The sequence below is a fragment of the Heloderma suspectum genome, chromosome 3, assembly GCF_057233095.1.
Source record: "Heloderma suspectum isolate Gila_16-S chromosome 3, 16-S_ref, whole genome shotgun sequence".
In the NCBI taxonomy this organism is placed as follows: Eukaryota; Metazoa; Chordata; class Lepidosauria; order Squamata; family Helodermatidae; genus Heloderma; species Heloderma suspectum.
In genome coordinates, this window is record NC_139460.1 from 151,093,112 (window position 1) to 151,105,787 (window position 12,676).

General features: G+C 46.8%; 1 long non-coding RNA gene across 2 annotated transcripts in view; it reads left to right on the forward strand.

The window, feature by feature from the left end:
* Positions 1-12,676, forward strand: part of LOC146350328 (uncharacterized) — an 87,201-nt gene that overhangs the window by 44,529 nt on the left and 29,996 nt on the right. For both annotated transcript variants that reach the window (XR_014789256.1, XR_014789255.1), the window contains one exon: positions 5,370-5,516. This is a non-coding gene — a long non-coding RNA (uncharacterized LOC146350328). The remainder of the gene's footprint in view (positions 1-5,369; positions 5,517-12,676) is intronic.

Here is a 12,676-nt window from a genome sequence, read left to right on the forward strand (position 1 = left end):
TAACTCTGATATGTTATTGGATGTAGAGTGGTATATAAATCTTGTAAATAATAAATAAGTACTGTCCATTCTCTCCTATGAGTAGTCCACTAGAAAAAGTAATTGCTGATATAAGTCTGTTATAATAAGAACAAAAGATCCCATTCTGAAGCTTTTTGCTGTTCATCTCGAATTCCCAGCTTGAAATTCTTGGGGAACAGTGGCAGAGATCTGCTGACTTTCACCATCCAGACACCTTTTTTTAAAAAAAAAATCACATTAGCACATGCATTTTAACACAATGCTGATCACTTTTAGGTTTCCACAACTGATCCAAAGCTGAACTTTGCCTTCTTCACCATATTCAGACATTCTCTTAATGCTTAAATGCCTTACACAGGAACAAATGTCAGTGACACAGTAAGTTTTCAAAAGTGATGAGATTCTGTGTTAGCCTCCCTTTCTTTCTTTTTAAAATAACAACCACGTCATAGCTCTTATCATTATTTTTGCTCCTGTGTCTTTAAAGGGTGTTTGCCCTTTTTTCATGAACCCTTTCATATCAGGCAATTTACAGTCAAAATACAACTATTTCTGCAGCTGTATGTTTTGAATGCATGCATAATAATGATGGCTTTGATGGATCTGGCTGAAGCAAATTGGAATAGAAATCATGTTTAGATTCAAATCATGATACACAAGTGACAGTGTGTAGGTTAGGCACTACCACCTGTAGCTACTTCATGTCCCCAATGATACTGTTCCATCCACCAGTGATCCTTTAAATTATAGTCAACACAGCCTGCTAGTGAACCCCAATAAACTTTCAAGTGATCCCTGGACACCATGATCAAAATGAGGAGAAAAGAGTAAACCCCCTTTTCCAAAGCAAACAAGGACAACTTCCAAATTAAAACTCCAGCTGTTCTCTAAATAATGCAGTTTTGGGGAATGTGTAGGAAAACAGGATAGGAGAAATATGTATTTATTTATTTATTTATTTATTTATTTATTTATTTATTTCTATACCGCCCAATAGCCGAAGCTCTCTGGGCGGTTCACAAAAACTAAAACCAAACAACACACAATAAAACAATTTAAAATATATAGAACATTAAAACCACAATATAACAATACAACCACAATAAAACTTAGCAGCAGTACAGGAGTTTAAAATACAGATTTAAAACAGCAAAGATAAAAATTTAGAAAGCTAAAATGCCTGGGAAAATAAAAAGGTCTTCACCTGGCGCCGAAAGGAGTACAATGTAGGCGCCAGGCGAACCTCACTAGGGAGCTCATTCCAGAGCCGGGGTGCCACAACAGAAAAAGCCCTCCTCCTAGTAGCCACCCGCCTCACTTCCTTTGGCAGGGGCCCACGGAGAAGGGCTGCTGATGATGATCTTAAGGTCCAGGCAGGCACATATGGGAGGAGGCGATCCTTCAGGTAACCTGGCCCCAAGCCGTTAAGGGCTTTGAATGTTAACACCAGCACTTTGAATCGGGCCCGGAAATGGACCGGCAGCCAGTGCAGCTGGAAAAGTACTGGCGTAATATGAGCTCGCAGGCCAGTCCCTGTTAACAATCTTGCTGCCCTATTTTGGACCAGCTGAAGTTTCCGGACCGTTTTCAAAGGCAGCCCCACGTATAACGCATTGCAGTAATCCAGACGAGAAGTTATCAGAGCATGGATAACTGTAGCTAGGCTATCTCTGTCCAGATAAGGGCGTAGTTGGTATACCAGCCTAAGCTGATAAAAAGTGCTCCGTGCCACTGAGTTCACCTGTGCCTCAAGTGACAGTTCTGGATCCAAGAGCACCCCCAAACTACGAACCTGATCCTTTAGGGGGAGTGCAACCCCCTCCAGAACAGGTTGATTATCACCTAGCCGGGCAGACGAACCACCCACAAACAGTACCTCCGTCTTGTCTGGATTGAGTTTCAGTTTATTGGCCCTCATCCAGTCCATTACCGTGCCGAGGCACTGGTTCAGAACAGCCACTGCCTCACCTGGTTTTGATGAGAAAGAGAGGTAGAGCTGGGTGTCATCCGCATATTGATGGCACCTCAGCCCACACCTCCGGATAACCTCCCCCAGCGGTTTCATGTAGATGTTAAACAGCATGGGGGATAGAATAGAGCCCTGTGGAACCCCATGGCACAATTGCCATGGCACAGAGCAATAATCCCCCAGCACCACCTTCTGGAATCGGCCATCCAAGTAGGAGCGGAACCACTGTAGTGCAGTGCCTCCAACTCCCAACCCAGACAACCTATCCAGAAGGATACCATGGTCGATGGTATCGAAAGCCGCTGAGAGGTCCAGGAGAATCAACAGGGTCGCACTCCCCCTGTCCCTCTCCCGGCAGAGGTCATCCCACAGGGCGACCAAGGCAGTTTCCATTCCAAAACCAGGCCTGAAGCCTGATTGAAATGGATCTAGATAATCCGTTTCATTCAAGAGTGCCTGGAGCTGTCCTACAACCACCCGCTCAAGCACCTTGCCCAGGAAGGGGATGTTGGCCACTGGCCTATAATTGTTAACATCCTCTGGGTCCAGGTTAGGCTTTTTCAGGAGTGGTCTAATTACTGCCTCTTTTAAAGTGGCAGGCACCACTCCCTCTCTCAAGGAGGAATTTACAACCTCCTGGACCCAGCCGGACAACCCCTCCTTGTTTGATTTAATAAGCCATGAAGGGCAAGGGTCAAGCACACAAGTGGTCGATCGGACTTGGCCAAGCACCTTGTCCACATCCTCAGGCCTCAGTAACTGAAACTCATCCAATAAAACTGGACCAGACGGTGCTCTGAACGCCTCTACCAATGGAACTGCATTAATCGTGGTGTCCAATTCATGACGAATCTGAGCGACTTTATCCTCAAAGTGCCGCGCAAACCCGTCACAGCATGCTACCGAGGGTTCCACCGTCTCTCTCCCTGGCCCAGAATGTAACAGGCCGCGAACCACTCGGAAAAGCTCCGCCGGGCGACACTGAGAAGATGCAATGCTGGTGGAAAAGAACTGCCTCTTTGCCACCCTCACCGCCACAGAGTAGGCTCGATAGTGGGCTCTTACCTGTGTTCGGTCAGACTCAGCACAAGTTTTCCTCCACCTGCGTTCTAGCCGTCTCCCCTCTTGCTTCATTGCCCTCAGCTCAGGTGTATACCAAGGAGCTGGCCGGGCTCTGCTCAGAGGGAGAGGGCGCTTGGGTGCGATCGTGTCAACCGCCCGAGTCATCTCTGCATTCCACAGAGTGACCTGGGCTTCGACAGGAGCACCAGCCATACCAGCAGGAAAATCCCCCAGAGCCCTCTGGAATCCAACGGAATCCATTAATCTCCGGGGGCGGACCATTTTAATAGGTCCCCCACCCTTGCAGAGGGGAAAGGCCGCCAGAAGTCTAAACCTCAGCAGGAAGTGATCTGACCACGACAAAGGGACAGATGTTAATTCCTCTACTTTCAGATCACCATCCTCCTGCCCAGTCGAGAAAACCAGATCAAGCGTGTGTCCTTTTATATGCGTTGGGCCAATGACATGTTGGGACAGCCCCATGGTTGTCATGGCGGCCATGAAGTCCTGAGCCGCCCCGGATACAGCGGCCTCGGCATGGAAGTTGAGATCCCCCAGGACCATCATCCTGGGGGTCCTCAACACCAAGTCCGAGACCACCTCCGTCAGCTCAGGCAGGGAGTCTGATGGGCAGCGGGGTGGGCGGTACACCAACAGAATCCCTAATCTGTCCTGGGTACCCAACACAAGGTACAGACACTCAAGATCTGCACTCAAATGAGCAGGAAGCCTGGAGAGGGAGATTGAATTCCTATAGACCACGGCAACCCCCCCTCCCCGACCCTCAAGTCAGTGTTGGTGCTGCTCTGAGTACCCAGGAGGGCACAGCTGGGAGAGAGTGACCCCTCCCAGTTCCCCCACCCAGGTCTCAGTAATACATGCCAGGTCAGCCCCCTCATCCACAATCAAATCATGGATGAGGGAGGTCTTATTTTGGGCCGACCTGGCATTCAGCAGCAGCACCACCAGACCCGAGGGCAGACTGGTAAGGCTGCCAGGAACCATCAGGTTGGGGGAAGAACCAGAAGAGGGGACAGCTGTAAGGTGTCTAGCCCCTCTTCTCCTCATCTGGCTTGTTAATCCCCCAACGCCATACCTCCCCCTGCCCGTGACCACAGTTATGGTGGCACCTCCCCCACCCCCTGAGTTGTCCAATAGTCCTCCCAGGCACATATTAAAATATTAAGATATAAAATATACAACAGTTTAAAAGCATATAAAAGAGATAAAAGAGAACAGCAGCTAAGAAGGAGCAGATAGTCCACGTTTGCCCCTTCCCCTGGTCTTTAAAGCTGCTGCCCTCTGCTGCTGCTGCTATTTGCTGCTGGTGTTGTGGCTGCTGGTGTCTCTGGAGAGGCAGGTGGGTAGATCTTGCGACTCCAAGTGCGACGCCAAGTGCGCACTTAGCGTCGCACTTGGCGTGACGCCGAGGCGCACGCCGAGGCGCTGCCTCTGGCAGCCCCGCCTTAAGTACCTGTGGGCGGGGGCAGAAGCAGGCTCAGGCTCCACCTGGTGCAGCTGCTGGCTGGTCCTCCTTCCCCAGGCTCCTTCCCGAGCAGCCTCTGGCAGCCCCGCCTCAAGTACCTGTGGGCGGGGGCAGAAGCAGGCTCAGGCTCAGGCTCCACCTGGTGCAGCTGCTGGCTGGTCCTCCTTCCCCAGGCTCCTTCCCGAGCAGCCTCTGGCAGCCCCGCCTCAAGTACCTGTGGGCGGGGGCAGAAGCAGGCTCAGGCTCAGGATCCACCTGGTGCAGCTGCTGGCTGGTCCTCCTTCCCCAGGCTCCTTCCCGAGCAGCCTCTGGCAGCCCCGCCTCAAGTTCCTTTTGGCGGGGGCAGAAGCAGGCTCAGGCTCAGGATCCACCTGGTGCAGCTGCTGGCTGGTCCTCCTTCCCCAGGCTCCTTCCCGAGCAGCCTCTGGCAGCCCCGCCTCAAGTACCTGTGGGCGGGGGCAGAAGCAGGCTCAGGCTCAGGATCCACCTGGTGCAGCTGCTGGCTGGTCCTCCTTCCCCAGGCTCCTTCCCTGTAGCCCTGAATACTACAATATGTAGCCCTGAATACTACAATAATGGGGGGAATTTAGCAGCTTGACAACCAGTGCCTGCTACCTAGCAACACTTTCTGTTCCCCTTCACCATAAACATTCAGTATAGCCATATGTCTCTGTCTCTGTATGTTTAAATACAGAAGTTTTTAAGTGCCCTGCCCCTGCTGCCTTTGATGAACATTTGGTGGTCCACAATAAACAATAATGACATTATCTCATTGAAATTTAAATCACACCATATTGCTGTTGCTAAACCCGTCCTACTCTACACCTGCAGGGATGTGGAACCTGTGGATCTCCAGATGTTGGACTACAGTTCCCAATCTCTGATCACTGGCTGTGCTGGCTGGGCTGATGGAATTTGGACTCCAACCACACCTAGTGGGCCACAGGTTTCTGACTCCTACTATACCTGCTCTAACATGTTAGGTCCAATTTCATATTTCTATTTTATTTATTTTTTTGCAGAGGAAGATGTTTCTGTAATCTTAAAACCTTTTACCTCCATAGTATTTCTATGTATGCACAGAACAAAACAAAACAGTGAGTTGGTTAAAGAACATGGTGGAGTACTTACCTCCTTTCCTATCCAATTCATCTTGGAGCTTCATCCTCATCTTTTGGTTCTTTTTCAGATAGATAATCATTACATTTTGAACATTACAGGGCACATTTTTGTCAACTTTTGGTTGTGAGATGTCTTTGACAGTTTCTCTCTCCACTAGTTTTCCATGCGTAGTGATCCTATTGCATCCCTTTTGATTACCCTTATCAATAAGTTTCTTTCTAAGATATTATTATGTAGCACTTTACTTCTTGTTCCTTTGGTTTCTTTCTTTTTTTCTTTTTCCTTTCCAAAAGAGAATTTTTAATGTACCCCAAAAGAAAACCCTTCCAGACCCAGGAAAGGCCTGGCAGGTATCTTCTCCTCTTCCCCCTGTTGCATAGATTCCTGGTCCTGAAACACTTAAGCCATTCCTAGACTATCTTCAAAGAGAAACAGTCTCTCTTCTTGTTAGCCATATATTTTATCAAATAATACTGCCCCCGCCCCTACAATAAGCTAGCTTCAGAGGAGAAACTAATCTTGCTCAAATAAATATGGAGAGAGCTTCATTCAGTGATTATGGTTTGATAGTTCCAGCAGTGATTTAAGAGATGATGAAATTAATCATGGGATGCAGATAAGCAATTGTGGTGTGTGTGTGTGTGTGTGTGTGTATGGGGGTTGGATGGAGGTTCATATGACTCTCAGGAGCTTTACTTACAAAGTAAAGATTTTATTTCATATTTGTGTGTAGACATATGCATCAGAGCTACGTGGCATGGCAAACTGACATGAAATACATTTTGTTTGCCAGGGTAAATGAGATCCTCCATCAAATGATCAGGCTGTACTTCTCCTTGCTGGGTTAAAATGACCTACCCTTTCACTTTCAGCATTGTACTTCCTAATATATCTTCTCTTTTTCCCTCCCATCCATACATACTATGTTGAATAGTTTGATAGAAAATTATATTGTACAAGAATCCCTAATGCCATGCCAGCAGAAAATTAAAGCAAGGGAGACCCCTTGTGGTCTATCTACTCAAACATATTTAGTGAAATATTGTCATGAGCTGTTCCCTACTAGAAGGTCGGGCACATTTTTCCTGTTCCTTGATGAACAACCTACCTGATCCAAAGAGAGAGAGAGAGAGAGAGAGAGAGAGAGAGAGAGGAGAGGAGAGGAGAGGAGAGGAGAGGAGAGGAGAGGAGAGGAGAGGAGAGGAGAGGAGAGGAGAGGAGAGAGCAAGATGTCTTATGTAGCAAGATGTGGTGTATGACTAGTAATGAGCAATAATAAGTGTGTGCAGGTCATCCACAATAACAGATGGGAATTTATATTTCCATATCTGAAGCAAGTGGATGGCACACTCCCATCTACACTGGATGGGAGTGTATATACAAATAACCAAGCAACGTGGCCAAAGAAGGAGCTGCTGTGGTCATGCCCTGCAAGGTCTGTGCTATGTTTGGCTTCCTGCCTGAGGATGTACAAAAGTCATCAACCCCACTAACAGTTATTCCATCTGACTTCGGGGGACAGATGGTGTTTTGGTCACTCCTTTCTGTTGAATGGTATGGCCTAAGAAGGGAGAAGAAGAATACTGGAAGTGAGTTACTGGCTATGCAGAAGGTGTCATTGGGAAATGAATTCTTGGACCATGACCTACAGTTCCATGATGAAAGATATTTGTCAGGAGATGGATTGCACCTCAGGAGGACTGGAGAAGAACATGTTTGGCAGAACATGTCTCTCTCTATAGCAATGTACGGATTAAGGGAAATAAGTAAGATGAACTTGAAGTCTTAATACAGGAACACAAATTAATTCAATAGGCATTATTGAAACCTGATGGGATGAAATTCATGATATAAATGTAGGGACTGAATGGTATAGCTCCTTCAAAATGAACAGACCAAACAGGAATGGAGGGGGAGTAGCATGTTTAAACATGCAAGGAAATCAGTGCATCTGAGCATGGAAGTTAGTTCAGAGTATTTGTGTAAAAATATAAAAGTAGAAAGAAATAATAGTGGCATCATTGTGGTTGTCTGCAATGGACCACCAAGCAAGGCAGAAGACTTGGATGATGCCTTCCTAGATTGGATTACCACATTTTTGAAGAGGAGAGACATAAGCAATAATAGGAGACCTTAGCTTCCCTGATATCTACAGTCAGGGCTGGCAATATTGGAACAAGAATAACTGTTTTGGCAGTTGGCCTCCGTACACCACCACACTGAAGTTGAAAGGAAACACACCCAGATGGGAGCGAAGTCAGGACTGTCAGCTGTAATTCAAGGGGGTTGACAAAAGTGGGGCACTAACCATTCAGGAAGTACAGCCAGTGGTATACACACACACCCATCGTTGGTGGCTCATACGTAATGGAACAAATGGCTGACAAGCAGCTGCATGGCCAGGTGTGACCTGTTTCCTGGGTACCCAATGACCAATCAAACAGATAAAAGGCCTGGAGGTAGTTCTGAGTGTTACATTTGCATTTGGCAGCTGTTCACTGGAACTCCCAACATAAGGTCCAAAGAGGTGTCCATGCGAGTGAAGGAGGCCATCATTAGGCTGAGGAAACAAAATAAACCCACCAGAGAGATAGCAAAAACAGTGGGAGTGGCCAATACAACAGTTTGGAACATCCTGAAAAAGAAGGAATTAACTGGCAAGCTCAGCTACAGCAAAAGGCCTGGAAGACCATGAAAGACAACTAAAGTGGATGACCACAGACTTCTGCTCATGGTGAAGAGGAACCCTTTCACAACATCTAGCCAGGTCAAGAACGCTCTTGTGGAGGTAAGCATGTTTTTGTCAACATCTACAGCCAAGAGACAGCTTTATCAATGTAAATTCAGAGGCTTCACAACAAGGTGCAAACCACTGGTAATGCTCAAGAACAGACAGGCCAGATTAGCCTTTGCCAGCAAACACCTAAAAAAGCCTGCCCAGTCCTGGAATAAGATTATTTGGACTGATGAAACCAAGATTAACTTGTACCAGAATGATGGGAAGAGAGAAGTATGGAGAAGGAAAGGAAGAGCTCATGATCCAAAGCATATCACATCAGCTGTCAAACATGGTAGAGGCAGTGTTATGGCATGGGCATGTATGGCTGCCAATGAAACCGGGTCACTGGTGTTTATTGATGACCTGATTGCTGATAAAAGCAGCAGGATGAATTCTGAAGTGTATAGGGCTATACTTTCTGCTCAGATTCAGCCGAATGCTGCCAAACTGATAGGATGCCGCTTCATATTGCAGATGGATAATGACCCAAAACATACAGCAAAAGCTACCCCAGAGTTTCTCAAGGCAAAGAAGTGGGATGTCCTTGAATGGCCAAGTCAGTCACCTGATCTCAACCCAATAGAGCATGCTTTTCACTTACTGAAGACAAGGCAGAAAGACCCACAAACAAGCAGCAACTGAAGGCAGCTGCAGTAAAGGCCTGGCAAAGCATCTCTAGGGAGGAAACGCAGCATGTGGTCATGTCCATGGGTTTCAGACTTCAGGCAGTCATTGACTGCAAAGGATTTTCATCCAGGTATTAAAGGCAATCCTTAAGTTTGAAATGATGTTGGTTTGTTCCATTACTTATGAGCCACCAACGATGGGTGTGTGTGTATGCCACTGGCTGTCCTTCCTGAATGGTTAGTGCCCCACTTTTGTCCAACCCCTTGAATTTCAGCTGAAAGTCCTGACTTCGCTCCCATCTGGGTGTTTCCTTTCAACTTCAGTGTGGTGGTGTACAGAGGCCAACTGCCAAAACAGTTATCCTTGTTCCGATATTTCTGGTCCTGACTGTATGAGAAGTCAAACTCTGCTAAAAACGGAAGATCTTAGAATAGCAAGAATAATTGTCTTGCTATTTTTTTTCCAACAGAAGGTGGAAGAAGAAACAAAGTATCAGCTTTCCTAGATCTGATCATCCCCAATGCAGAAGAACGGGTTGATGAGATGAAAATATTGGGGACCTTGGGTGAAAGTGACTATGACATCTTGGAATTAATGACACTGAGGAAAGGGTATAGTCAGGCATGCACCCTGAACTTTGGGAAAGCTGATTTCAACATGTTTAAGAAAATAACTGGATGTGATCCAATGGATAGAAATACTAAAGGAATTCAAAACGAGTGATAGTTTCTTAAAAGCGATAAATTGAAGGCACAATTGCAAACCATTCCAATGAGCAAAAAAAAAGTTTTGGGGGGGGAAACATTTCAAGAAACTGGAATGGCTGCATAAGGAACACAGTTTTAAAAGGGACATGTATAAGAAATGAAAGGAACAGCAAACCACCAAGTACAAGTAGCCAAACTTATAGAGACTGTCAAAAGGGAGAATCAAAGCTCAGAATGAGTTTAGGCTTGCAAGAGATGTTGAAAATAAAGAAGGGGAGAGGTTAGCTATGTTTAGAGCCAGAATAATAATAAGGAAGTGGTAGGTCTACTGGAGGTGTGGGGAGATGGTGAAATGTTAGTGGATGACAGAAAGATGATGGAACTGCTCAACTCCTCTTGTGACCAATCTGGCAAAAATAGATCAAATACTGAAGGGAAGAAGTTGCAGCTGAGGGGGGGGGGTGTTTCTACCAGCGATTTACTCTGACCTGGATGCGTGTTGAGGTCGTTAGGGATACATGATGTCGTAGCCATCCAGCAGCCACCCCAGAGCTTATCAGGGAAAAACTGGATTTCCTGAGACTGCTTAAAGTCCTATTCTTTTTCTCAAGTCAGGTTCTCCCCAGTATAGTTGTTGTGTGCCCCAACCCCTGCATTTAGCTCAGGGATGCTGGCCCTGCCCAGGGGTGTGCCTTTCACCGTGACCCCAGTCAAGGGGTGTTTCCTCCCATTGTGCTGAATGAGGCTTGTCCTCTCAGTGACCACAGAAATAAAAGAGAAGCCCCTCAATTGACACAGCACATGTTAAAGCCCAATTCCATAAGTGAGATTAAGCACAATCTCGAGGCTCCAATTCATTGCCTCAGAACATAACTCCTTCACAGCTTCCTTATAGAGATCCTGTGCATTAAAATGCGGGCTGGTTTCAGTCTCTTTCCCACAAAAAACCCATTCGTGTCTCCTCAGACATAACTCCCATTGCAGTCAATGAGGCATGCCTTAAATGCCCAGATCAGAATTTACAGAGATTCCCCTTCAATTGAAATGGCACACTTTTTAAAGCCCAGTTCCTTAAGTGCAATTAAGTGATCAAGCATACTCTCCAGGCTCTGATTCCTTGCCTTAGGAAGTAACTACTTCACAGCTTCATTACAGATATCCTGCAGGTTACAATGGGGGCTGGTTTCTGTCTTTTTGTTTACTGGTCTCTTTCCCACAACAAACCCATTACTATCTCCTCAGAAGTAACTCCCATTGTGGACAATGAGATCCTCTGGTTTAAAATTAGGGCTGGTTCCCATCTTTGTGTCTCCCCCCTCCTTTCCCAGCAAAAGCATATGCATATCTACTCGGAAGTAACTCCCATTGTGCTCAGTGAGGCTTGCTCCTGAAATGCAGGTGCATCTGGACTTTTTGGGGAAAGATTAAAGGGGGGGAAAGGGGGGAAGCCTCTCTTATTGGTTGAGCAACCCTTGCCAGTTGGTTGACGTTCACTCCAACCCCCACCAGGAAGTATGTTCTGTGAAGCTATTTTTACTTAGGGATGTCAGAGAATTCTGCCACGGATCTCGGTGAGGCCGAATGCCAGTGCATTCGGCCCCCCGAACTCCGTGGCGGAACGGCCTGCCACCCCCTCACCCCCCCCACGGTTCCCCCCCGGGACGAGACTTACCTGGGGTGGATCTTCCGGGTGGCAGCGGCTCCGGCTGGTCTTCTGACCGGCTGCCGCCGCCACCATTTCCAAAAGTCGTGATAGGCTACGTAAAGATTTACGTAGCCTATCATGGCTAGGTTTAAAAAAAACCCACACACGATGTGATAGGCTACGTAAATCTTTACGTAGCCTATCATGGCTGGGTGGGTTAAAAAAAAACGCATACGCAAATGGCGGCGGCTACGGGCGCCGCCATTTGCGTTCCTTATTTTTCGCTGTCTGAATCTACGTAAATATTTACATAGACTATGACGGCGAAAATAAAGGGGAACGCAAATAGCGTAGCGGGCGCTATTTGCGTCCCTTTTTGATTCACCATTACGTAAATCTTTACGTAGGCTAAAATGGCAAATCAAAAAGGGATGCAAATAGCACCCGCTACGCTATTTGCATTCCCCTTTATTTTCGCCGTCATTGTCTATGTAAATATTTACGTAGATTCAGACGGCGAAAAATAAGGAACGCAAATGGCGGCGGCTGTAGCCGCCGCCATTTGCGTACGCGGTTGTTGTTGTTGTTGTTATTGTTTTACCCAGAGCCCTCCGTGGCTGGAAATCCGGCAGCGGACGGCTCTGGCCTGGCCGGGCCTGGCCGGCTGCTCCGCGGAGCTGCCGCAGAGCACAGCCGGCTGTTAGAGGATTCCGAGGGGAGGAACGGAGCACCTCCCCCCCCGGCCAGGATTCTGGGGGGAGGGACGGAACGCCTCCCCTCCACCATCAACATAATCTGCGAAATGTAAGTCACTTTCGTACATCCCTATTTTTACTGCTGAGGAGAATCTGCTCATGGAACCCTGCTCAAAGCGATTCCTTTTTAAAAATCCGGTACTTATCCATTAGCTTCTCCTTCCATTGTCATGGAAAAACAGCCCCGGGATAGATAAAGAGGTGGTACAGAAGCAGCTAGCCCCTCTAAATAAATTCCAGGCTTTAGGTCCAGACAAATTGCATACTGTGCTACTAAAGGATCTCGCAGGTGTAATCAAAGAGCCCTATTTATGATTTTTTTTCTAAATTATAAATCTTTGTTGTCCTGAGAACTTTTTGTTATAAGGTAGCATATTAAATAATAAATACATTGAAAATTCTTGGAGAATGGGTGAAATGCTGGAAAATCTTGTTTATGTCTTTCAAAGGTGGGAGTCTGGGAGAGGAGGCAACCATAGATGGGGCAGCTTGATGTCAGTACC